The sequence below is a fragment of the Rhineura floridana genome, chromosome 4 (genome assembly GCF_030035675.1).
Source record: "Rhineura floridana isolate rRhiFlo1 chromosome 4, rRhiFlo1.hap2, whole genome shotgun sequence".
Lineage (NCBI taxonomy): Eukaryota > Metazoa > Chordata > Lepidosauria > Squamata > Rhineuridae > Rhineura > Rhineura floridana.
Window position 1 is genome coordinate 49,131,096 of NC_084483.1, and position 27,829 is coordinate 49,158,924.

General features: G+C 42.7%; 1 long non-coding RNA gene across 1 annotated transcript; it reads left to right on the top strand.

The window, feature by feature from the left end:
• Positions 1 to 27,783, top strand: LOC133384326 (uncharacterized). Its single transcript, XR_009762506.1, has 3 exons — positions 1 to 163; positions 26,050 to 26,124; positions 26,413 to 27,783. It is a non-coding gene; the product is annotated as an uncharacterized LOC133384326 (long non-coding RNA).
• Positions 27,784 to 27,829: the final 46 nt, after the last annotated feature.

Here is a 27,829-nt window from a genome sequence, read left to right on the forward strand (position 1 = left end):
CCCACTGCAAAAGACCTGGGGCTCAGACTCAGGCCACAGGCGCTACCCTGCCCACCCCCACTCTCACCCTCACACCTGTAACAACTCCCCTGCTGGTTCTTACTGTTTTCTAAGGCTGCAGTCCAATGCATGTCTACTGAGAAGTAAACTCCATTGGGTTCAGGTAAGTAGGTATTGGATTGCAGCTTATGTGTACTTGAGCCAGTCAAGTTTTTCAAATGAATTCAGTCTAGAGGAATCTGGGAAGAAATCTATAGCACTTGAGCATTTGTATTCGATGTTCACCCAGCACAATGTGTAGTGGCTAAAATGGTTCAGGTACCTGAATACTTTCTTAAATGTTGCAGGTCTTAACTATTACAGTTCGGGGTGAGGGAGAAATGCAGTTTGGATTTACCTAATTTGCACTTTCTGAAACCAGATGCAGACTGAAACACAGTACCCTCTGTAATTTACACTTCTCCAAATTTTGCAATGCAGTTCTCCATTCCAAAAATGTGTACCAAATATGCATATATTCGGGGGGAAAGTGCACAGAAATGCATATATTGATTAAAATGCATTTTATTAGGGGAAACTGCTTGCAAAATGTGTATATTAAGCAAAATGCATGCTAAAATGAACTTGCTTTTAAAAAATCACAAACTGATGCAGAAATAGCAAGCTGAATTTAGGACTGAAAAAAAGAGAAACCAAGAGAAACCAGAGCTGACAAATTGGCCCATCCCTAGTTGCAGTTCATACAAGCAACTGCCAACTAGGGTAAGTTGCTGCTTTGTCTATTTTTCCTCTGCATCCCTGTTGTGATTTTGAAGAATGATAAGGTGAAAGTGCTCTAGATATTGTCCCAAGATTATTTACCTAAAGTGAATGAAACTAACTGTATGTCCTCTTCATATACTCAGGAAGGATACAGGTAGGGTGAGGAGAGGAGTGCAAATGCTACCCCTGCCAATCTTGATGCATTTAGCTGAAGGTCTGCAGAGAGAGCCTATATGTTCCCAATTGTGTACACTCTGTGCAGAACTTCAAATGAAAGTGTGGGGATTGTATGCAACCTCGTCCCTTCCCCTCCAAGCATTCATTGAGCATCTGGGAGTGGCTCATTAGGGTTGCCACACCACCACTCAGAGATGCTGCGGAAATGGGAAACTAAGGAACCATGGCTTTCTCCCCTTCATTATTTCAGCAGATCTTCCCAACTCTCCCCCTAGGCCTCATTCTATGGGGGGGGGAACTAGAACCATGGTTTGCTATACAGTAGATAGCAGACTCCCTCTGTCCGTTGCCTCCCATTTTTCCTGCATAATTTGTAGGAGGTTGTCATGAAATCTGGCCTATATCTGCCAAGATTACTAAGGCCTGGCCAACTTCCATTTTTTCCTAAGGCTTAAATTCCACTGTAGGAGCTAGCCTGCAATGCTAGCAAAGCAGTTAGTTCCAACTTGTTTGTCTGTGCGTGCATGTTTAATTTAGTTTCTTTGTGGAGCTGAAGCTTCCTTTTGCACCCAGTGCCCTTACTTCCTCCTAGCGAATTGTTGCCCTCTTGCCTTAACTTCAGGGAATTGCTCAAATGGAATTTCCCTGGGTTTTTTTTTAGACTAGCCTGTAGACATGACAATCTGTATCCTTCTGGCAACCATTAAATTCATTTGAATGTGAAACAGAAAACCTTAGTAGCATAATTCTTCCATGTTTGGTTTTCACATGTCTTGCCGCTGTAATATTGGCTGGATAGAAGAGGACATATTGGGTTTTTTTGTTGACTAATCAGATCCATGGGATCATGTTTGATCTAGCTAGTTTTCTAGCTTCAGTTTTGTCTGTTTAAAAGGAATGGGCTAATTCCCACACAGCTCATTTAGAATAATGAAGGGAGATAAAGAATACCAGACAGTAATATAGTATTTAATTATATTAGCGCTGCGCTGAAATCTCTCCTAAAATTTGTTTTCTTCCTCTGCTAAAGAAGCTTCAATTTTTCAGTCTGTCAGGGCACTTTAGATTTTTATTTTTAGAATTTTGGTTGGTGTAAGATCTTGAGGTTTACTTTAACATTGTGAGGTGGCCATGGGTGATGTTTGTGGTTCTTCCCCCATAAACATTTGTGCAGTGTTCTGCATCATCTCACCAGTGATCTGCACTCTGTAGCCACCCTGGTCATCCATGCTTCCTGATCTGAAAAAAGCCCATCGGGAGACTTAACTCATGTCTTCCCCTGGGATTAATTGAGGCATGGATACGCAGGTAGGCTGCAGAATACAGACCACTGGTGAGATGATGTTTAGAATGAAAAAAGAACAGTGACAAATATCCTTCAGCTACCTCAAAAGTAAAATAAGCACATCAGAACCCTGCATCCCACCCATGAGAATTTCACCAAAACTTTCTCTCTCCCTTGATACTTTTAGAATGCAATTGTTTTCTCATTAATTGATGGAGAATGGTCTGGAAAAAGCATGGGAACAATACTCAGCAGACCACTAAATTATATATGTGTAGGATTCTGTTTTAGAAATTAGATTGTTATAGCTTTTTTATTATCGTAAAAGATATTAGACATATATTGGATATAGGGTTGCCAGGCTCAGGGCCTGAGACTGATCCTGTATCTTTACGAGAAGAGAAAGTCAGCCAAGTGCACGTGTTCTTGTAACACTGTAATGGGAAAAACCACAAGGTGGAATTCTCCCTTCCTCCTGCACAACCTTTAAAGATACAGAAGACTTCTTGGTTGCCAGGCCTGGCAAGTTTGAGATTTCAAAGGGATAATGAACACTGCTGGTAGTGAAGAGGTTAAAGGTTCATTAGAACAGTATTTACAAGCAGGTAAAATGAAACTAAATAGCTAGCTGACCTCTGCCTCTCACCCCTCACTGGCTGGAAACCTCCCAATAGCACACTGAGGATGCTTGCCTGGGAGATGTTGAGTCTTCAGTCTTCTTGATGTTGCTTTTTTGATGATACTTTGAGGCTGTGTTAGCCCCCTGAAGCCTTAATCTCCCTGATCTAGAGGTCCCATACTTATACTCCAACCCCCCCTGGGAGGGGCGCCTTACACCTATTAGATCATTATCTTCCCATCACCCAGGTAGCTGGTTTAATCATCAAGTGATCTCTCCCGATTCTGCATGTGGTACAGCTTTGGCCTGAGAACACAGCTGCACCCCTAACTCAATGGCTTGTTTTGACTATCAGGCTACTTGTTTACATTAGCCAAGTGAGAACATGTGTAAGCCAATTAGCACACCATCCCTTCAAAGCTTGAGAAAGTTGCAAGGAATCCCACCTGGAAAGCAGGAGTGTGGGACAAGCTATATTGTTTTGATTACTTGAGCAAAGTTTCTCAGACTCTGTGTTTTTGAACACAGGCATAGGAAAACTTCTCAAATGCTGTTTCTCTGTCAGGGAGCCTGCATTGTGAGTTCTCCAGATTCTAATGCTAAGCAATAATAGTGCACAGAAGCAATCAGCACCCCCATAAATCAGGAGTTTGGGGCAATAATCAGGAGACAGAGGCCATACACACGCCATCCTACACTTCCTCGATTTACATCGAGATAATCTTCCTGAGATTGGCAATACACTCCACTCTAGCATGTGTCATGGCTATTCTGTCCTCATGCCTCAATTCCCCCCCCCCGTTCATGGAGGATTTTTCACTTTTTTATACACAGGCAGTGTTTGTACATACAAAAATCTGCTTATCACTAACAGAATGACAACAGCAATACAAAATATAATTCAATTAGCATTTGCAGCTTTTACAATAACAACAGAAATTATAATCATTATTTGTCACAGTTCTCCCCTTTCCTTTATTACATCCATATAATTGCCCTGGGTTCCCCACAATACATCAAAACACAGTATACAGCTGAAATTCCTGCATCTCTTCCTCCTTGAGACAGGTAGCACAGGAGTTGTGTCCTTGGTTCAAATCTTTGGCCTTCAGCATCCAGAGGGAACCCAGACAGGCATCAGGGCTTGCATCCAGATCCAATACATTTTAATTGTACCTCACATAAAAGCATAAAGAAACATAGTTATAGTTTGCATTGCCTAGCTTTAACAATATAAGAAGCACAACAAAGGCACTAACTTTATCACATCCAGTCCTTAGCCTCTCACCTCGGTCTCCTTCTGCTTCAACTTTCCTGCTCACCTTCACTCACATACCATACCATCCATATCCCTACTAACCTTGGCACATTTCTTGTGCCCCAGCTTCTCTTTTCCATTGTCCCACCACTTATGAGTAGATGCCAATGCATTACTCTCTTTGCCTCAATTTCCCAACATGCAAACATACTGGAACTGTGTCATTGGCCGTTATCACCCAGAGGGTAGCCCCTGGCCCTCTGCTTAGAATCTCCCTAATTTGATGTGGCTAATTTGAGTGGACAATCCAGACCTTTTATCCAGAAACAAAATCTTGACCAGTAAATCCAACCTTCTTCCCCCCTGCTTGTTGGGGGTCATGGGCCCATTATTTCATGAGGCACAGGTACACTTAGCTTCTCACAGGGTAGCTGTGCCACCCCCTGGCCAATGTGCAGTTTAGCACTGTCTGGATTGGTGGTATGCAACAGCACCTTCCCTTCCCTTTGGAAAGCAATCTCCATCACCCCTCCTAACACCTGTATGCCTTTAAGGGCTAGGCTAGACCTTGCCCATAGGCTCCTTGTGATCTCTATGCTGGACCTGCCCTCCAGCAGGTATCACCACCCCTTCTGGCATGATGAGATCAACTCCAGGTGTTGCCTGGAGGGAAAGCACTTCACCTAGTTGACTCTGCCACACCTGCAGATGTTCAACTGGTATAGGTGCTGTGAATCCAATCATCTGCTGTAAGGGTATCAGACCCCTGCTCAAGGGATGACTATCAAGTTCTCTCGCAGCCTGCTCCACAGCAGTTCCCCTCTCACACTGAGCCCTGTTCTGTGTCATTTGGCAAATGAACTGCAGAAACTGGGCTAGATGGGAAATATGCTGTTGCCAGAAGCTCATCGGGCCCACCAAGCACTGGGCTTGTACTTTGTCTGTTGGAGCCTGTAAGGCAGCAATTGCATTCTCAGATACATGTCTCACAGATCCTTCCCAGACCACCCCTTGGAGCTGCACCTGCTGTGCAAGCCCCTTTAACAAAGCCCTTTCCATAATACCTCCTGGGACTTGTGCAATGAGGACAATGGCCCACCTTGGGGACAATTGCCCTAATGCCAAATGCAAGCACACCATAGTAGTGCACTCCTCTCCATCTTTATATGAATTGATGTATACTGTAGACCCCTTATGTTTGTCTGGACTGCCATGAGTTAAATTCACTTCTGCCCCTGTATTTAACAAAGCCATCACTTGTTGTGTGTTGCTCTTTACAAGCAGGTGTGGGCACAGGTCTCCAGGGGTAGCTGTCTTTATTAGCCTCACCTCTGGAGCCTTGCCACACCCCTAATCTAAGGCTGGGGGCATCTCCCACCCCCCTGTATCCTTAGCCAGTGGAGGATACAACTGTTCTGCGGGTGGGGCTGATGGGGTAACACCCTGGTCTTGTTGCACCCCTTCCCTCACTCTTTTTATTAGCACACTTTTCTTTCCACGTCTGATACAGCTCAGCTGGGGGAAACCCATCAATGCCAGCTTTTAACACCCCAGCCTTCAATAAATCTGCAAACATTTGTTTCCTGTTCACTCCATCCTTCTGAGGGGGCTGGCTATCTCATAGCTACCCCCCCTCTAGTTGCTCGTCTAGCCTGAGGCTTGTGTTCCTTCTCTTTCGAGGTCACCTAGCTGTCCAATCAGGACAACCATCTCCCCCACACTGGACCTTTGTGTAGGCCCCAGTAAAGCCAGTAAAGCTCCCCTCATGCAAATTGGAGTCCCTTTCATTAATTGTACTCTCATGCCAGCAGTCAGCAGCTCAGCATCAGGTCCCTGAAACCCAGCCTAATAAATTCCTGCCTGCATGGCCATAGCTCTCAATTGCTCTCAATTGCTCTGTGGCCTCATCAGTTGTGCAGTCCATTGGCACAAGATATCTGGCCTGCACTGCAAGGATGCACCACTCCAGTAGTGTGCCCATTGCCCCTGGAGTGGGGTTTCTAAGAAACTGGTTAATTAGAGTGTTATTTGATAAAGCTCCCAATCTAGTTAACTCTTCTGCTGTCATATGGATGCTGCCAGCACCTTGGTCCCATAGTCTCAACAACCACTGACTCAATCTCTCTCCCTGGGACTGTCTGACAGATTTAGCAATCTCTGCCAGTTCTTGCTGGGTGAAATTCCTCACAATTCTAGTCACCTGAGAGGCTTGGGGATTTCCAGGTGGCCCCTTAGATTTACTAGTCACTAAGGGCCTTACTTCTACCGGATGTTCCTCCTTCTCCACCCCCTAGTCTTCCTCAGACTCCTCCGATGAGGATCCTCACATGTTCCCATCCTAGGTTTCAGGATTCCATCCCTGGAATGTGATAAGAGCACTAACTTTCCATGGGTCAGGTACGCTCCCACGGTTTGCCTGCTTTTTATGTTTCAGTTTAGCAAACCTAACAGCCATTACTACAGCTCTCTGCTCAGCTTCTTCTCCTCTTCCCTGGGCCATTTCCAAAGTGCCCCTCAGGAGAATTTGCTGAGCCTGTAGTGCAGCAATTTCCTCAGCCTTTTCTTCAACCTTCTGCTGACTGGCTTCTACTCTCTCTGACATGATGCTCAATGCAGTCAGCAGGACCCAGCCAATCCCTGCTACTGCCTTTTTGTTGCATTTGTTCTCCCCATGCCCAGTGCCTGTAAACATTTCCACAAGGCACTGCGGGTAGGCTTTGCCAGATCAGGCTCCCAGTCCACAGGTAGCACTAGCCTGTTCAGCACTTGAGCTACCGGGCCCCAGACACTGTTACTGGGCCAACTGGGAATTTGGCAGCTAATCTCTTGGTCATTAGCCCTCCCTTTTTTACACCACCAGGGCAAACCCCTTTGAAATCCCACCTTCATCGCTATGTGTAACGCCAAATGCCCAGCCCTTGCCAAGCACAAGACAAATAAGTTCAAGATTTCAAAGGGATAATGAACACTGCTGGTGGTGAAGAGGTTAAAGGTTCATTAGAACAGCATTTACAAGCAGTTACAATGAAACTAAATAGCTAGCAGGTCTCTGCCTCCCACCCTCTCTTATGCTCTTCACTGGCTGGAAACCTCCCAACAGCACACTGAGGATGCTTGCCTGGGAGATGTTGATTCTTCAGTCTTTTTGATGTTGCTTCTTGATGATACTTTGAGGCTGTGTTAGCCCCCTGAAGCCTTAATCTCTCTGATATAGGGGTCCCATACTTATAACCCCACCCCCCCATCCCCGGAGTGGTACCTTACACCTATTAGGTCATTATCTTCCCATCATGCAGGTTTAATCATCAAGTGATCTCTCCTGATTCTGCATGTGGTACAGCTTTGGCCTGAGAACACAGCTGCCCCCCCAACTCAATGGCTTGATTTGACTATCAGGCTACTTGTTTACATTAGACAAGTGAGAACATATGTAAGCCAATTAGCTCACTATCCCTTCAAATCTTGAGAAAGTTGCAAGCAATCCCACCTGGAAAGCAGAAGTGTGGGACAAGCTATATTGTTTTGATTACTTGAGCAAAGTTTCTCACACTGTGTTGTTTTTCAACACAGGCATAGGGAAACTTCCCAAATGCTGTTTCTGTGTCATGGAGCCTGCACTGTGAGCTCTCCAGATTCCAATGCTAAGCAATAACAGTGTGCAGAAGCTATCAGGGGTTTGGGGCAATAATCGGGACAGAGGCCATACACATGCCATCCTACACCTCCTCAATTTACATTGAGATAATCTTCTGGAGACTGGCAGAGAGAGACAGAGGGAGTGTAACTCTGTTGATTCTCCTTGATCTCTCAGCGGCTTTTGATACCATCGACCATGGTATCCTTCTGGAGAGGCTTGCGGAGTTGGGAGTTGAAGGCACTGCGTGGCAGTGGTTCCACTCCTACTTGGCAGGCCGTCTCCAGAAGATAGTGCTTGGGGAACATTGCTCGACACCGTGGGTACTCCAATGTGGGGTCCCGCAGGGTTCGGTTTTGTCTCCCATGCTTTTTAACATCTATATGAAGCCGTTGGGTGCGGTCATCAGGAGTTTTGGAGTGCGTTGTCACCAGTACGCTGATGACATGCAGCTCTACTTCTCCTTTTCATCTTCCTCAGGTGAGGCGGTCAATGTGCTGAACCGTTGCCTGGACGCGACAATGGACTGGATGAGAACTAACAAACTGAGACTCAATCCTGATAAGACTGAGATGCTGTTGGTGGATGGTTTTTCCAATCAGATGGTGGATACATATCCTGTCCTGGATGGGGTTACACTCCCCCTAAAGGAACAGGTTCGTAGTCTGGGAGTCATTCTAGACTCTTCCCTGTCACTTGAGGCTCATGTAGCCTCGGTGGCACAGAATGCATTCTACCAACTTCGATTGGTAGCCCAGCTACGTCCCTATCTGAGTAAGGAGGATCTTACATCAGTAGTACATGCTCTGGTAACCTCACGTTTGGATTACTGTAATGCGCTCTACGTAGGGCTACCTCTGAAGACGGTTCGGAAGCTACAGCTGGTGCAAAATGCGGCGGCCAGACTGCTAACAAGAACGAAGCGGTCTGACCATATAACACCTGTTTTGGCCCGCTTGCACTGGCTTTCAATACGCTTCCGGGCCAAATTCAAAGTGTTGGTATTAACCTATAAAGCCTTATACGGCGCGGGACCTCGATATCTGTCGGAACGCCTCTCCCGCTATGAACCGGCTCGTACACTACGGTCTGCTACGAAGGCCCTCCTCCAGGTCCCGACTCATAGGGAGGCCCGGAGGGCAGTGACAAGATCAAGGGCCTTCTCAGTGGTGGCCCCCGAACTATGGAATAGTCTCCCCGAGGAGGTTCGCCTGGCGCCGACACTATCATCTTTTCGGCGCCAGGTTAAAACCTTTCTCTATTCCGAGGCATTTTAATTTTTTGTTAATGATTGTAATGTTTGTAATTTGATTTTAGCCTTTGCTGTTTTTAGATTGTGAAATTTGATTTTAGACTGATGTTTTTGTATTATATTGTATTTTATTGTATCTATGTTCACCGCCCAGAGAGCTATTGCTAGTCGGGCGGTATATAAGTTTTAAAAATAAATAAATAAATAAATACACCAATATGATCTGGGAGTGGGAGTGTAGATGGAAGCAATTCAGGGGGATACCAGCTGAGAACTAAAATCTAGGGTATTTGAGTTTGACTGTAGTAAGAGCTGCAGCATTAAGTGGGATCACTCTTTCATACTGCAGTTTCCTATAGGGTTGCCAGGTTCCTGCCCTGACTCTGATCCTGTATCTTTAGGAGAAGAGAAAGTCAGCCAAGTGCAGGTGTTCTTGCAACACTGTAATGGGAAAAACCACAAGGTGGAATTCTCACTTCCTCCGGCACAAGCTTTAAAGATACAGAAGACCTCTTGGTGGCTGCCTCCAAGAGGTCTTCTGTATCTTTAAAAGTTGTGCAGGGGGAAGGGAGAATTCCACCTTATAGTTTTTCTCATTACTGTGTTGCAAGAACACCTGCACTTGGCTGACCTTCTCTTCTCCTACAGATACAGGATCAGTGTCAGGCCAGGAACCTGGCAACCCTACGTGCACAGGATTTGCATGGTGGTTCTTTTAAAAATGAATTAAATGTTTAGATTTTGCAGCCAGAGAAGAGCAAATCTCATGTCTGTATTTTGCTGGTTTTACTTTACATGAACAAGACTGGACCTTGCACTGATTTGAAGATAAGCTTATCAGAACTGGAAGGTGAAAATGTAGAAGTATATATAATATTATTAAACATGGATAATGTAAGCATTGACTCCAACTTTAGTGTTGTTGCCAACCTGTAGAGCAGCCTTTCCCAACCAGTGTGCCTCCAGATGTTGTTGGACCACAACTTCCATCAGCCTCAGCCAGCATTGCCAATAGTCAGGAAAGATGGGAGTTGTGGTCCAACAACATCTGGAGGCACACTGGTTGGGAAAGGTTGCTGTAGAGGAAGAGAATTGGGGCAGATATCAATTCTTATACCTAGGGCAGACTCAAGGAATGTTGTTGCTGGACACAAAGGACAAGATGGTTCCCCCCCCTTCTAGATTTCACCAGTGGTTATGGGACAGTGCCCTCAACCACACTTGAGGACTGCAGGCTAGCAAGCTTAGGGAGCAGAGGGTAGGCTACATGGCATGCACAGCTCTGCTCTCCAAGCTCTCAATGATGCTGCCCACCCCACCCCCGCATCAGCTACCTGAGGTAATGCACAAAACAAGGCACCAAAAAGTTGTTTGTTTGCATAATTATCACTTGTTCTGAGATGATATGCTCATCATGGTCTAATCTTGTGCCATATTAATTTTTTCAATTAATATTTTTAAACATTATCTATATTAGTTAACTTATTTATATTAGTTAACAAAAATGGTGTATTTTACCAAATCACATCTCTTATTTGCTTAAATTTACATCTCTAAGCTGAGTGTGTCACAAATGCCAAAAAATTGACAAGAGTCTAAACTTGGGCCCCTTTGAGATTCAGGTCCGGGACAAATGGCCCTCCTGGCGCCTGCCCCCTGCCTCCGTGGTTGGCCCTGTCTGTATTGGGAATTACATACACATGGGGGATAGAGGGGACAAGCATGCCAGCTTAGCCCTGGTCACAATTTTAATAAACTTCCCTGAGTTGGAGGGCTGTCTCATGAAGCAGGGAGCCTCCTGTACTCATAGAGGCTCACTGGTGTTTTAGAACCCTGAAGAATCAGGACTCTAAAACTCCCAGGGAGCCTCTATGAATACAGGAGGCTCCCCATTTCATACAACAGCCCTCCAACTCATGGAGGTTGATTAGGGTGATGGGTATGTGTGAAGCTAGCATGCTCATTCACTGCCCCTCCTCACTGGTTTGCTTAACTATACTGCAAAACACCAGGAGAGGGCCTCAGAACCATCTAACTCCTAGACAAGAGAAACAGACACATTAAGGGGCAAAGCTTTTACCTCCTGTGCAAGTGAGAGACCCATTTCCTATTGGAAATGGGCAGCCACATGCTATCACTAGAGGGCAGAGTGTACATACTTTAGTACAGTATGGTAAATTAGAAGTGCTGTCTTTAGCCAGACTCAATTTTCAGTGATGTAGTTTCCTGTTTTGTTGTTGTTTTGCCCTCCCCTTCCTGCTTATTCTTTGCTCTGCCCTTTTTGAATTCTCTATTAACACATGGAGGAAGCAAGCAAGATGGCTTTCTGGTAGGAGCTGAAAACTATGGACCAAAAGTAACCACATTTCTTCATTCCAATTTATAAGCTGAGCTTGTATCACTGTATACAAGAAAGCTTGTGAGTAACTACTATTTTATATACCTTACTATAGAAGGCTTGCTTCCTATATTCTGCTAGACTGTGTGAGAGTGATAGTGGGCTGGTTTCCTGCTCATTCTGTTTTGCCTATTTTACTCTGCTAAAGATAGAACCACAAAAATATTTTATCCCATAAACCCCAACAGTTCCCATCTGTCAAAATGGAGTGCAGAAACCTGCAAATATGGCTGTTACAAATAATTTTACTCAATGTGCTGTTAATTTTAATGTAAGTCCTGGCTGAGTCAAAGAAATTGCTGTTCTGAAACCTAGGCTGCAGGGGGCATGGAAAGCATTTTGACAGGGCCTAGCACTAAAGTGTTTCCATGTGACAAGTAGCACCTTTGACTGAGAAATAAACTTAAGTTTTCTAATTATTTTCAGACATGCCTGAGGGAAACTAACTTGCAAAATAACTCTTTAACAATGAATAACATACCCAAGATGTGGCTAATGAGCAAACATACTGAACAACATTTAAAACAGAGCTTTGTCCATCTTTGTGCCTCATCACTTGGCCTTAATAGTGGAGAAAGTAAGCACTGCATTTCCATAGCATTAGCTGATATAGTGCATTGCAAAAGTAATCAGACCCCTGACTAATGCTCTCATATTACTGAATTACAAATGGTACGTTGTAATTTTGTTCTGTATGATATTTCATTTTGAAACACTGACACTCAAAATCAGTTATTGTAAGGTGACATTTGTTTTATGTTGGGAAACGTTTGTAAGAAACATAAAGAACAGACATGTTGCTTGCGTAAGTATTCAGCCCCCACACATTAATATTTGGTAGAGCCACCTTTCACTGCAATAACAGCTTTAATTCTTTTGGGGTACATATATACCAGCTTTGCACACAGTGTCAGAGAGATTTTGGCCCATCCTTCCTGGCAGATTCTCTCCAGGTTGTTCATGTTTGCTGGACGTAGCTTGTGGATCACAATTTTCAAAGAGTGCCCCAGATTCTCAATGGGATTGAAATCAGGACTTTGACTGGGCCACTGTAGGACATTCATCTTTTTGTTCTTGAGCCACTCCAATTTTGCTTTGGCCTTGTGTTTGGGATCATTGTCCTGCTGAAAATGAATTTCCTCCCAAGCCTCAGTTTTTGAGTGGACTGAAGCAGGTTCTCTTGCTGTATTTCCCTATATTTTGCTCCATCCATTCTTCCTTCAATTTTAACTAGATGCCCAGTTCCTGCTGATGAGAAGCATCCCCACAGCATGATGCTGCCACCACCATACTTAGCTGTAGGGATATTTGGATATTATTTTGTACCCTTTTCCTAATCTATGCATTTGTATTACATTATCTCTCACTTCTATAGAATGCTCTTTGGTCTTCATTTTCCTTCTGATCCACAGCCTGACCAATAATCCTTCAACAGTGGGGTTTTTATCCTGATAATTCGACAGCAACTTGAATGGTTCACAGGTGGAGGCCAATGGTAAGGTAACTGTGTCCTCGATAGGGCAATTTCTTTCATCTGTGTCAACTGGGAGCTTCCACAGCACAGGGGTTGAATACTTATGCAAGCAACATGTTTCAATTTTTTATGTTTCTTACAAACATTTTCCAACATAAAACCAATGTTGCCTTACAATAATTAATTTTGAGTTTCAGTGTTTCAAAATAAAATATCATACAGAACAAAAGCACAATGTACCGTTTGTAATCCAGTAATATGAGAGCATTGGTCAGGGGTCTGATTATTTTTGCAAGGCACTGTATATAAGCAGGGCCGGCTCCAGGAATGTGGGGGTGTGATGTTCCTGTATTAGTGTAAATAGGGTAAGTGCTGTTTGTTTAGAAGATACATGGTAAGTGGAGTGAAAGAGGAGGGGGGAGTGAATGGGCAGTAGAATGCTGGATGATTGGCTGAATGTTTAAAATGGCTGACAGTATAAAAGGAAGAATGTCAGGTAAATCTGGGTGTGGGTGGACGTTGGTGGACTTGAGAGGGTTGTTTTGGTGGGTTTTGAGAGGAGAGGGTGGAGTTCGGATTAATACTAAGACCAGTACGTCAGGAATAGATGTAACCATATGCTTAAGTGCCTTTTAAAGAAATCTTGTTATCTCTGTTATATAATAAAATACTTATTTGGTTTACCAAAGGCCTGATCCTTGGCTGGGGTTTCACAGACCAGAAGGGAGGGTGAGGTAAATAACCAAGGCTGAAGAGTGACAAATGGTGGCAGCGGGTGAAGGGAAGAATATAACACCACAAGTATTCAGAGCAAACCAGAATTATAAGCAGTCTGAGTAAATCATAGGGATTGGGACAGCTTTAGCACTCAGTCGCAGAGGTAACCTAATTGAGGGAGACTCAGGCCGAGTCTCTGGGACTACTGGTTATAGGACGTGACTGGTGGTGCTGCCTAGCAGGGGGATCTGTTGAGATCTGTGCTAGAGCGGGGAGAGAAACCATAAAAAAGGACAGTCCGGACTGGTGGAGTCCCTGGTGGTGCCTAGAGACAGGCAGTAACCACGAGCAGGTAGGAACCTGACAGGGAGAGCCAGGGAAGGGCGTCATAGGGGGACCTTGGGCATTAGCCTGCCCCGGGCCCCTCTGCTTCCCTTCTGCGATCCCGTGGATCGCAAGATGAGCTTCCGAACCGCCCGCTGTCCCCCACCGTCCCCAGCGCTTCACCTACCTTTCTCTGCTGTTCGTGCAGGGTTGCCATCAATAAAGATGGTGGCCGAGGTTTCCGTAAGGGACTGAAGCCTTTGCCACCATCTTGGTTGATGGCATGCAGCGCGTGCATTGCTGCCATCAACCAAGATGGCGGCAGAGGCTTCAGTCCCTTACGGAAACCTTGGCCGCCATCTTTATTGATGGCAACTCTGCGCGAACAGCAGAGAAAAGTAGGTGAAGCACTGGGGATGGCGGGCAGTTTGGAAGCTCGTCTTGCGATCCGTGGGATCGTGGAAGGGGAGCGGAGGGCCTCCCAGGGGCTCCTAGAGCTGCAGGGCCCTCGGGCCAGTGCCCAACCTGGCCGCCCTTTGGAACCGGCCCTGTATATAAGGATACCTACAGCCTAGATAGATATGAAGAAGAGGGAATTTCAGCAAGTATCTCATCACCTGCTGAAATTCCTTCTTCTATTGAAGGTACAGGAGACATGTTCTATTTTGCATCTGGTCACCCTGATTTCATGTCCCTGTGGTTTTTAGCTTCCGATATTCAATAAATTCCTATTTCAATGGGAGTTACCACCTTTGCTTTGTTTCTTTGTTTACTTCTCCCATCCCTTTCACAGTAGTTCAACATATAAACGTTTATTGGGCAATTATTTTTGTTCCCCTATGAAGGGGACAAAATGGTGGGGAAAGCTTTATCTGCTTAGTTTTTGCAGGTCAGAGGGCTATTAAAAAGGTTGACAACCCTAAACTTATATCGACTTCTGATAGAGGAACCCACGGCCTTTAAAGTAATTTCCTCTCCCCTTGTAAAGTTTGTTTGTGGCCATAAATTAAACACATCACCTAATGAACATCAGCTAATTACAACATTTATGTGGATTTGCATTTACCTTTGTCACTGTGCCAATGAAGATGGTACAAATGATTGCTTGCCTGGTGACACTGGGTTCTTTTCTACAATTAACCAAACAACAGGGCTCCTGTATTTATAATAGCTGCATAGATTAAGGGATTTGGTAGGTGGGACTTTTCTAAACCCTGCATGATAAACTCTGAATGTCAACATTTCTCTTTTCTATATGAGAAATTATAGAATTCTTTCTGAAACAGATGTGCTTTCTTGAGGATAAGATGCCAGTGTTACCTGCAAACAGTTGAACTACCATTTTATATTTTTTACTAATTTGACTATTGTGGTTTCCACCAAGAATCCTGGGATTGTACTATAGTAAGAGTGGGGAACCTCAGGCCTGGGGGATAAGTGCGGCCCTCCAAGTCTCTCTGTCTGGCTCTTGGAGCTCTTCCCTGCCACCACTCATTGCCCCAAAACATGCTCCCCATTGGCTATGCTTTGCACTCTCTTTGAGTGTTTTTGCCTTCAAGAATGTGTTCTCAAATTCTCATAATGTCTCCTGCTTGTCTGTTGAAGGATAGAGAGAGAGGTGTGAGTAGAAACTAGCCTGTTGTACAAAGGCAAAATTTGTATTTGTTGTTCTGCCCACTTATGTTTCTGGCCCTACCCACCACTGGTGTGTGGTCCTCGGAAGGTTTTCTAGAAGGGAATGCATCCCCTGGGCTGAAGAGAGTTCCCCATCCATGTACTCTGGTGAAGGTACTGAGAATTTTTGTTAGAGATCTCTAGACATTATCACAGAAACACAGTTGTTAGAAGAGTATGGCTGTGCACTGTATTTGTACAAATCACAAATACCAAACCAATAGGGCTGATTAAGGCCTATTTCTATCCTGTCTAGGGTTGCCAGGTTCAGGGCCTGAGAATGACCCTGTATCTTTAAGAGAAGAGAAAGTCAGCCAAGTGCAGGTGTTCTTGCAACACTGTAATGGGAAAAACCACAAGGTGGAATTCTCCCTTCCCGCTGCACAACTTTTAAAGGCAACCAAGAGGTCTTCTGTATCTTTAAAAGTTGTGCAGGGGGAAGGGAGAATTCCACCTTGTGGTTTTTCTCATTACAGTGTTGCAAGAACACCTGCACTTGGCTGACTTCTCCTAAAGATACAGGATCAGTCTCAGGCCCTGAACCTGGCAACTCTAATCCTGTCCAAATAGGGTTGAAGCAGCTACAAATTGCTGCAGAATGGATTGGCTAGTCCCGAATAAATTGGTAGGGATTTGTACAGATCTGTAGCTCAAAACAGTCTGTAATGAACCCAGACAGGATGTCTCTGAAATGAAGCAATTATAACACCATAAAAGAGAACACCAGGGTGGGGACAGAGTGAGGAAGGCTAGGATGCTATCACCCCAACACTCTCAAATCACAGTGCTTGGAAGAGATGAAGTCTTAAATTGTGGAAATTTTTTATAAGTTCTGTCTTTAGAAATGTTTGGTGGGGGGTTGGGTAGCATTTATTCAGCTTATGTATGTCTGTTCTTTCCAAATCTATCCTAGTCCCATCCTTATTTGCATATTGCTTTAAAAAACTGTTTTTTTATATATTTTATTCTATTCTGGTTGTTAAGAATTATTATTAAACCTTGTGGGCATATTTAGCCAGATTTTTCTGAATTCAATATTATTATTTTCCAGTTGCTACACACAAAACAATAAGAAGCAGCCAGCTTTTGTTGTGACACCTTTATTCTTGTTGTTGTTGTTGTTATTATTAGTCAGCCAGCCAGCCAGCCAAACCTTGTGGGCATATTAGCCAGCATTCTGAGTTTTATTATTATTGTTGTTAATAATAATAATAATAAATTTCTAATTGCTTACCACAGTGAATATTATTAACATTAAATAGAATTTTTATTTTCCCCTCCCTCACTACTGCTGTTGGCCCCTACAGGGTCTTTAAAAAAATATTTATTGGAAAAAGCAAATTTTAAAGGTGGCTAGCATGAAAACCCCTGGAGTTGCCCATCTGGAATTTGGCAGGGTTAATTCCATCTATAGGGGCTACCATGTCATCAGATTGTATGTCCCTGTGTGAAAAAACAGAGCCATTATGTACATTTTAATTTTAAAACATTTTAAATTTCAAAGGTGGCTAGCATGAAAACCCCTGGAGCTACTCACCTGCAACTTGGCAGGTTTAATCCCCTGTATAGCAGCTACCATGTCTCTAAATTCCATGTTTCTAGGTTAAAAAAAAAGGTTATGGCCATTTCAGTTCTGCAGTGTAAGTCAGTGGGATTTCTGGAGATTTGTAATATCCAGTTCTGAATCAGGTTGGATCGCATCTGAATCTGTCCAGGCTGGATTGGGCCTGATCTGTATTTACAAATCAGAACCACAAATCAGATTGGGAAGCATGTGCACAGCCCTAGAAGAGAGGAATAACTATCAAACAAATTAAAGGCTGCAAACCTAACCCCACTTACTTAGAAGAAAGCCCCATTAAATTCAATGGAACTAACATCTGAGTAGACATAGTTAGGATTGCAGCTCACGTTTATAGCATTTAGATGCACCCTACATCTTAATCCAGCATTTATTAGAATCACCCGAAGAACAATATTCTGGTTATCAAACGTGATTCCCAAATCACCTGCCCCCTTTCAGACTCTCTCTACCTGGGCTCAACGGCTAGGATCTCCATTCCATGAGTTCTCTTTCGTCACATACAAAGTGTGCCCTTTCTATCTAATATTCCCTTAGTGGTTTACTGCTAATTTCACTTCCCCAGGTTCAGGTAGAGCAAGCCCAAGACATTTTGCTGACTGTGGTTAAATACAAGATAGTGTCCTCCATTCCACATACTTGTGGAGATTCTATGGCCCCCAGATGTTGTTGTGTTGCTCAGCATGGCCAATAGTCAGAGATAATGGGAGTTGGATTCCAACAACACCTGGAGGGCCACAGGTTCCCCATCCCTGGCCAAGAAATGGGGCTTTCTTTATCATCTGGAACCTTTGCTTCCTGCTGCCACAGTTGGAGTCTTGCTCTGTACAGCAGATAAAGAGGGTAGAATGACAGGTATTGATCCAATGACGCAGGTAAAGCTTTTTTTAAAAAAAACTGTTGTGTGTTTGGCTCAATACTGTAGTGGAATCATCTTTCAGCACTTATGCCTCATTGCACCACAAAACCATTCAGCAATTAATTCGTGCCCGGTAGCTCACTGCTTGTAATCCTTTCTTTGAAAGATCTCAGTTGTATGCTTCAGCCAACTAAAACAGATGTCTCAGTCATAACATGGTGCTTCCACAGCAGCTAAGTAGTTTTCATTCTAACCATGTAAAGGGCAAGTGAATAAAAGGAGAGGCATTCCAATAGAAAGGGTTAGATTTCTGTTTGGTGCTAACTGTCGCTGATAACTCTCCTGGTTTAATTAGGGTTGCTACCTGTGGCAGCAGTAGCCTTCTACAGTGATATTTAGCAGTGAACCTTTGTCAGGAGTGGAGAGGAAGTGATGGGGAAAGTTTTGCATGCATAACTCCTGTGTGTCAGGACGCATGTGTCTGTCCATGTGCTGAAATCCTAGGCTTAGGCCTCAGGTAGAATTGATCTGAAGTCTCCTCTCTCTCTCAAAGTCTCAGGATGGGTAACAACTTTGAAGTATATACTGTAGCCAGCTCCATTTCTGCCCCCTCATTTCTCAAGGAGACATAGTGAAAGGCTCTGAGAGGTTCTAGTCTAGACTCATCTTCACCACCAGCCATCAGCATCAACTGTGGCAAGGAGGAAGGATGGGGGGAGGCAGGACTTCTGGGTCAGCAAGATTAAAACTTCCCTCCTCCTTCACCAAAATGTGTTTTTAAATTTGTATATTTGTTTTTAATGTTTTTAATGGTTGTAAACCGCCCAGAGAGCTTCAGCTATGGGGCGGTATACAAATGCAATAAATAAATAAATAAATAAATAAATAAATGATGGGAGGGACCTAATAGGCTTTTATTTAAAAAAAAAAACTAAGGCAGCAGGAAGTATAAAGCAACCACACTCTATCTGACTGGGTTACAATTTGGAACTTTTCTAACAACTCAAGAGTGCAGGTGAAGGGAGATGACACTGACCCTCAATTTCCAGACCAGCCACACTTGAGCCATCTCTGGGCACTTTCTTGGGAGAGTTCTGACTGGCATTTGGGTCAAAGGAAAAAGAAGGTGCTGCTATTGCATTTTGTAATATATAGTCAAGCCGCTAGGAGCTATGTGCACTCTACGTTTTTAGTGTCTATGAAACTTTTTATATCCTTTGTTAGCTTTTGAACCATTTGGTATAGTACTGTCAGGCAGTGGCTCCTGGTTATATTATTGCTGACATGTGATTGCATTGGAATGTTTACTATATTTGTCATTCATTGATATGTTTTAACAATTGATTGTTTTATGGTGACTTTAAAGTGTTTACCCATTCTCCATCTGTATGAGAAAAGAAATTGTTTCTGAAAATCATGATAGGGAAGAGGAAATATCTGTGAAACTCACGGATGAAGTGCAGGGTTAACCTTCCATCTTCCCACACTTCAGTCAAAGCTCAGGTAGCCAGGGGAACAGCAGAATGCTGGATAAATACTTACTAGAAACAAAAGCATACATACCACCCAGAACCACCTTGCAATAATAAGGTAAGTTCAACCCCACGTCTACTGATAATATCTATTTCTATTTGAATTATAGTTTATTTCTAAGTGTACCCTTGTAGATATAAATTACCATATGCTAATTGGTGTCCTCTTTTTGTGTGTGACACAAATTCTCTTCTGTCAGTGTGTACCTTGCCACCCTAGTTTGCTCACAAGAAAACCTGATCTTCCTCCTATATATGTTTCTCTAGCCTAATATGTTTTTGACTCGTTTTTGAATAGACTTTCCATTCTCGTATTCCTTATTCATATTATTAATATTATTTCATATTTGATTTATATCCTGCTTTTTCTCCTAAAGGAGCCCAGGAAGGCAAAGGATGCAATCTACAAAATAGGGAGCAAATCCACAACATATAGGTTAGGGAGCAATTGCTATTGAACTCAGTGGAACTTAACTTCCAAGTAAACATGAATACAATTAGGGTGCCATGAAGCATAAATGTTAGTGTTGACCTATCTAGGAAGTTTACTTTCTTTGATAGGTGTTTATTTAGAGCTCACATCCCTTGAGTGAGACTTGTGGTATTTGGATAGGTTAACCCATAAATAGTCTTATCTTCTGGCCTTCTAGCCGGTGCCAAGTGAGAAATCATTTAAGGACAGTTTGGCTTTGTGTAATTAAACAGAATGTCTTGCTTCAAATAAAGTCCAAAGGGTGAGTTCTGGAATGTAGGTTGAAGGTAACGTTGGTTAGGTTCCACATTTGGCTAATAGAATATTAGGCAGGCACCATCTGTGCTATCTTTTCGGCGCCTTTTGAAGACTTTCCTCTTTCAACAAGCCTTTTAAGTTGAGACCTATCCCAGTCTGTGTCACAATTGTTTAATATGTTTTTTAATAATGTTTTAAACCCTTTTTTAAAGTTGTTTTTTAAAAATGTTTTTAATGCTGTTTTGTTTTAATGTATTTTAAGATCTGTTTTTATGATGTTTTAAGGTGTTTTAGTGCTTTGTTTGCCGCCCTGGGCTCCTGCTGGGAGGAAGGGCGGGATACAAATCAATCAATCAATCAAATAAATAAACAAATAAATAAATAGATAGATAGACAGATATCTGAAAGGGGCGAACACTTCATGTAAAATTGACAGAAATGAATTCATGGCTAGAGTACTTGGGCTCTTACTTTTTTGATCAAATCTGCAACATTTCTAAGTGTCAAAAGTCCATAAAAATAGTTTTAACATTTTACTTAATGCCAACATGTTGTTAAGTGAGAATACAAATAAGGAATACATATTTTTGTTAAAATACTGACAATCTAGTAGGTTTATGAGTAGCTACAAAGATACATAGCCGTGAGCTAATGCTATGTCTATGCATCAGCTGGCTAGGGGTGCACATGAGCACCTGCAGCCCGGCATGCCCAATAGTGAACCAACCCGGACCCTGCTTCCTTCATCTGAGGCCCTTCTCCATGTGCCCTTTCTGAGGGAGGTGTGGAGAGTGGTGACATGAAAACAGGCCTTTTCAGTGATGGCTCCCTGCTTGAGGAATGGTGTCCCCAGGGAGGTATGCCTGGCACTGCCGTCATTTATTTTTAGGAGCCAGGCAGATACCTTCCTTTTTACCCAGGCTTTTGGCCTTTAATTTGAAGGGCTTCAGGTATCAGCAGCCTCTTTTAATGTGGCAGGTCTTGCAAGACTGGTATGTTTCCAGGTTTTTGTGGTGTTCTTGTTGATTTTAATGGGTTTATTTGTTACAATTGGATTTAATGTTTTATTGTTGTGCTTGGTGAGGAAAGTAGCTAATAAATATAACTAATACTACTAATGAGCCATTCTGTAAGTCAGTGATTCTCAAATGGTGCGCCCAGCCCTAGAGGTGGCTAGGTGTGCCTCAAATATTATGAAAGTATATCTTAAAAATGAGAAGAAACCCATTTGTATAGGGTAAGTAATAGTTTTCTATAGTTTAAGTTATTTTTATTCATAGTTTAAAATATATTATTTTTAATTTTGTACACTAAGTGTGCCAGAAAATTTTTATATGTTTTACAGTGCACCGCGAACCAAAAACGTTTGAGAACCACTGCTGTAAGTAGACGGGGGGGGGGGAACCAGATCCAGTTCTCTGCCTCCCAACCTGAACAGCTGATCAGTGCTATTGCAAATCTCTGACTATGACCATGTGAGATCAGCCGTGGCTGAGAATTATGCACCCATTTCTGCATGCAGTTCTTGATCCAGCTAAAAAAGTGTGTGCTTCTGTGAGCATATGGTCCGCTAATCAGTTGTTTGCAAAAACAAACAAAAATAATGTGATGTGGGATGGGACAGTGTAAGAAAAGTAAGAATGCCGCTTTAAAGATGGTGCTTGCCATCTGCAGTTTTAAAATTAATATATGTCTTTTTAAAATGCTGCTGCCTGATTAACTACAGACACTGTTTTTGGTTAACAATATAGTCCAGTGCCCACTTACCTGGGAGTAAGTGCCACTGAACTCAGTAGGACTTATAACATTGTGCTGTATTTTTTAAAAAAAATCTGTTCACTAATTGATTGATTAAACATAGCAGCCTAAAACTTACTTTCACACTATACATATACATATGTACGTATAATAAATATTAGGGTTGATGTGCCTAAGTGTTGGAATGGGAGAGTGCATATTCTTCCCTTAAAAGATCTTAAATGTTAACGAAATAACAGGGCATGGCAGGAGAGGGGAAGGGTAAACTTGTGTTCCCTGTTCTTCAGAAAAAGGTTATATAAATGGTAAAAGTGGGCAAGTACAGGGCCTTCAAATGACCTTTTAAAAAGTCAAATGAAAAAGTCAAATTTTAAATAAATGGCATGTGCGTTGTGGCAAACAACCACAAGTAACATCACCAGTGTTACAAAAATAGTTGCACAATCCCATCACATATGCACCATTAATGGCAATAAAATGAATTAACATGTGTGAGAGAATTACTATTTCCCAGTGATGGAATATTTCTCTGTCGCTGTACTGTTAGGAAGATGGGATAACAACCTAAAAACCACCTTGAAGAAAAGCATCTAGATCTCCCTTCCTCCCTCCTGTGCCCCCACAACAACTGAAATTAAAAATTGTGCATTTTATTTTTCTAAGCACTTTGCTTCTGACTTAAAGATTACACATGTGTAAAATTTCCTATTGTTCAGTGTACCTGCCTGCACAATTTCCCATAAGCTTAGCACTCATAATGGGTGCTAGATGGCAATTGCCTTTGCAGAGGAGACCAGAAGAATTCAGCGATTCCTTCAGGGTAACTTCAAACAAAAAAACCACCCCATGCCTCCCCATGCAAACAGGGCTGTTTGGCTTTAACAAAGTTGGAGCTCTGTTCCCCTGCACTTCTTTCCAAAGGTGATTGTGCCATACTCCTTATGTGGAAAGAATGCTAGGATCCTCTTTCGTTTCATAGAATCATGGAATAGTAGAGTTGGAAGGGTCCTATAAGGCCATCAAGTCCAACCCCCTGCTCAATGCAGGAATCCAAATCAAAGCATTCCCGGCAGATGGCTGTCCAGCTGCCTCTTGAATGCCTCCAGTGTTGGAGAGCCCACTACCTCTCTAGGTAATTGATTCCATTGTCGTATGGCTCTAACAGGAAGTTTTTCCTGATGTTCAGTCAAAATCTGAATATTCCTGAGGTGTTCAGCAATGAAATAGCAGTTTGCTAAATCATGTTGATTCCACAATGTGCAGAAGTGGTAGCCCATTAAAAACTGCTTAAATGGTCTTCATCTTGCTTGGACCATGTGTTGTGTGCACACATACAAACACACACACACATTCAGGCAGAAGTTATGCGGTAGCTTTGTATAACAAAGTCCACTCGGTCCTTTCTCCATAACAAAGCAGGTATGAGAGGGAGAGATTTATATGGGAGAAGGATCAGAAGGGAAGGCAGTTCTTAACTCTTCTCCTACTAGCTGCTTTTTGTAGCTGCCAGTGTTCCATTCCCAATTCACACATGTTTCTGAAGCCCCATAGGGATAAAAGCAGATGAAGAGAGGAGTTTACAGAGGAAACCTAACTGGCGAGCAACAGAAGGGTTCCCTCCTATCACTTCTCTGTTGGTTCTGCAAGAGAGAAAGCACCAAAGGCTGACCTTACTGTTAGGCTCCCTCCTCAGGCAGCAAATGCTGAAAGGCAGAGAGTGGATGGGCCTGTGTGAGACATGCAGCTTTCCCTGAGCCCCCTTAACCTAGCCTGATGCCCTCAGGTACAGTGGAGAACTCTGTCCCCTCGCCACTGTTGAAGCAGAGTCAGCTGCCAGACTAGTTGGCTTGTATATGCAGAATGGGGGAGGCACCATCTTGTATCAGCATGTTTTCTAAAATTCTGATCTGTTTCTGAGTCGCTCTGTGCTCTCTCCACTCCCATCTGTGTTTTGGATACTGAGCCACTGTGCATAATATGAATCTCTATGTTCCCCTTTCACTATAATGGGAAAGCTATAACTCTTTCCCTTTTGTGCCAAAGTGAATGAAATTTATAAGCACAGGAGCTCCTCCAGAGTGAATTATGCATGCCAAATTGCAAAGTTATGGGTCTTTTTGTGGGGAAAGGAAAAGGGATTCAATTTCCTTCATAATCAGTTATGGGGAGGACAGGAGTTTGTTTCTTGCTGTTTCTTACCTTTAAAATAATAAATAGCTGGCCAAGTCAGATGTATACTTTTTAAAAAAATTGAACATTCACACCAGTCTTTCTGATCCTTGTGTTCTCCAACAGGGCTTACAATATGAGGCTTTCCAAAATGTTGCCTGCAGAGTTCTGACGTTTTTCTATGTACAGCAGTGTAGTTTTTTTTTAACACACACACTTATTGAAGCATTTAACTTTAAAAAAATAATCCTCTGCTGTGTTTTAACATAAAACAACTCAGAGGACTTCAGTGCTCTCGAGGTAACATTTTGAACAGTCTTGCAAAATCCATGGATCTAGAGATACTGGAAAACATAGAGCTATAAGGTATAGAAACAACAGAGCAACATGAAGCTTTTGGGGGCCTGTTAGTGTGTGTTAATGGTATCATGCTTTTGGCTTGGTAGAGGGGAAAGGCCTCAATTCATCTCATTATTCATTCACCATACAGAGCCAATGCACCCCCCTACTACTGTCTTGTCCTTTACCTCATACAGCAAAAAAATGACAACACCCAAACCCAATCATGTTTGGTTTTCATTCCTCAGAAGTGGCAGGCTATCTCCATGTCGGTTCAAAAGCTAGATATGAATTCTGCTCTTCACAGTGCTTGTGATGTTCATGACTATGAACTTTGCACAATAAAACAGGAAATATGCTGAATTTCCCTCTCAGCATGAACTTCTCTTTATATGCAGTTAGCTGGCTGTTGTGGAAAGAAAGGATATGGATCTTTATTCATGCAGTGTTTATTTATCTGCTATATTAGCCTTCCCCCCACCCTGCCCTGAAATCAGACCATTGTTTTTAAGCTCATAACAAGTCTGTGAGGCTGATTTAGCTGAGAGATACTGACTTACCTGAGAACCAAGGAGGTTCACAACAGGATCTTAACTCATATATTTGTATATTGAATTACTGATTTTTGATTGTCTTTATGTTCCCATCTGTCCCCTGGTAAGCCTTGAAGTGCACCAGTAAAGCACTGGGGAACCCACTAATGGGGATATCAACTAGAGGGCATATCAACCTTTTGTAGGCAATAAAAGGAAAACTGTGTGTATATGTGTGTGTACACACACACACACACACATACACACACCAGTAAGCATCGAGAAGGCAAGAGGACAGATGTGTTGGGTTTTCTCGGAATGGTGTCTTACAAAGGAGAAGTCACCAATAAGGAGGCTCTGTTTGGTAGATTACAGCCTTGCCTCCAGCATCTGAGCTACAGTGCATGATTCCATTTCCAGTGTCTCTGGGAATGTGAAACAACTGCTTAGGAAAGTAGGACACAGGCAAAAGGTCATGGTCCAGCCATGAACAGAAGAGAGGATGTGGGTGGCATGATGGTGAGTGAGGATTATAGTGCCACAGGCATGGGTGCAGGATTGACCCCTGTTGAAGGAACAGTATTCTGAAGAGCCTACGGATGGTCTTTTGATTCTCTATAAGAGTCAAGCAATTCACAACAGAAAATAATGTGTTCTTCATCCATTAATCTTATTTCTGTCCTTACTCATTTTTATCTTTGTCACTTAAGATGGGTTATGTGATCCAAACTATCTATTTTGGCAAAATATAATATTAAGCCTTCTGTCAAAGAATTGAAATGTAGGAAATTCAGCCCCTTGCTCAAGTTCTTCACCATCATATCCCCTTAGGTTGCCAGGCCACAATACTACATTAATGGTGGAAGCCTTAGCTGACAGAATTTCCTTTTAGGATCTAGACCTAGTAATCCTACTCTTCCTTGGCTTCCTGACCCACAACTAGCTATGCTGACAACTTTTCCTTCCCTCATAGAAGATGGGCTTCAAACTGTTTGGTTCCCTGAACAACTGGACATACCAGGAAGGGCTGAACTAATATATTTCAAAGGTAAGTCAGGATCGACTTGAAGGCAGTCCATTTCCATTTTCACTGCCACAAGTGACAACACATATAGATTGTTCTAATTCCATTGCTGCCCTCTAGTGCTCACTTTGGTAGTGATTTGGTAGCCCATTTCTATAGGAAGGAGTGGCTTGTATATTCACAGCACAAAGAGTTATTTGGGGTTAATAATGTAAAGGTCAGGCAGAGGAGATGCTGTTGACAATAAGCTCTTGAACATATGAAGGCTACAGTTGGCTTTGTTACATGTTTAAAAATAATCTTTTTTCCTAGCAAAGAAGGATGCAGTCATCAAAGGCAAGAACCGCACCTTTTGGATTTTATAATGCAGCAGCGGCATGACCACAAACCAAATCTATTATGTTGAGTCAAGGAATGAGCATTCAATGGTTGTTGGAGGAAACATCAGCTAAACCTGACAATCATTTTATGAATTAGTTCTCTTTCTCTCTAGAACAGGGTAGGGAACCTCTGACCTTCTATAGGAAGCTGCCTTATACTGAATCTAGCCTGTATTGTTCGCTGGCAGCAGCTCTTCAGACAGGGGACACTCTTAGCCCAGCCCTACCTGGAGATGCCTGGAATTGAACCTGGGGCCTTTTGCATACTAGGGCCCTCTTATTCCAAGAGTCACAAATTAGATGGATAAACTAAACATGCAATTTTAAAATTGGGTTGAAGGAGGGAAGATCTTAATACTCTACTCACTGAGAAATGTTTGTGTTTGTACTGCAAGGAAATCCAGAGTTATTATAGCATCATGTATCCCACAGGCATACTTTGTTCTGTAGCCACTGGTGATGTGCAACTCCACCTCTGCTCAGAAAACATTCCTTTACTGTTCCCAGCTTAAAATCTGGTGTCTGAATGCCCAGCCATTGGGGAAGGGCTATGCTCCCTTATGCTGTGTAATCACACTCTGTAATACATGTGCTCTCCTGTATATGTGCTGAATCCCCTCCTCTTTCCCCCTAATAAGTTATTTTCCAAATGTACCATCACTCATGAATTCAAGCACTTTTTTGGAATTGTATCCTCAGAAATATTTACTCTAAATGTAGTGCAGATGTTGCTGGGTCTACCCAGCATAGCCAATGGTCAGAGATGATGGTGTTGGGAGATCCATAGGTTCCCCTCCCCTGCTCTACAGAATGTCTTGGATGTAGCCTGTTCAGCTCAGCAGGTCACATAGGTCAAGCAAAGATGATAGGTCACATGATTTGCTAGCACTTTTACTAGCAAATCACTTACACAAAGTAATCATATTTAATTGGTCCGATTTCACTGGGACTTACTTCCTTGAAAGCATGCTTAGGCTTGCAACCCTGTTTGTGTTCTTTTCAAAGGAAAAGCCTTGTCGTGTGAACCCTATTTTAGCCATGATCATGTGAATTTGGATGACATTTTTCTTTTGCTGTTTTAGCATTTGGCTGATACCTTTCAACCACACAGTCTGTAGACCTTTTTAAAAAAAATACAATATTATATTTTTCAGTTTTAAGAGCATTTCTTGATTTGTAGGTTTTCCAATGTGTTGGCATCATTTTGTTCCTTTGTAATATAACTCATTCTCATCTTCTTCATTATCCTACTTCTTTGAAAAAAATAACACAGAAACAAAAAATATACAAAAAGGTTGTTATGAAAACATCATCTGATGATCATATCATCACATTACTCATTATTGTGT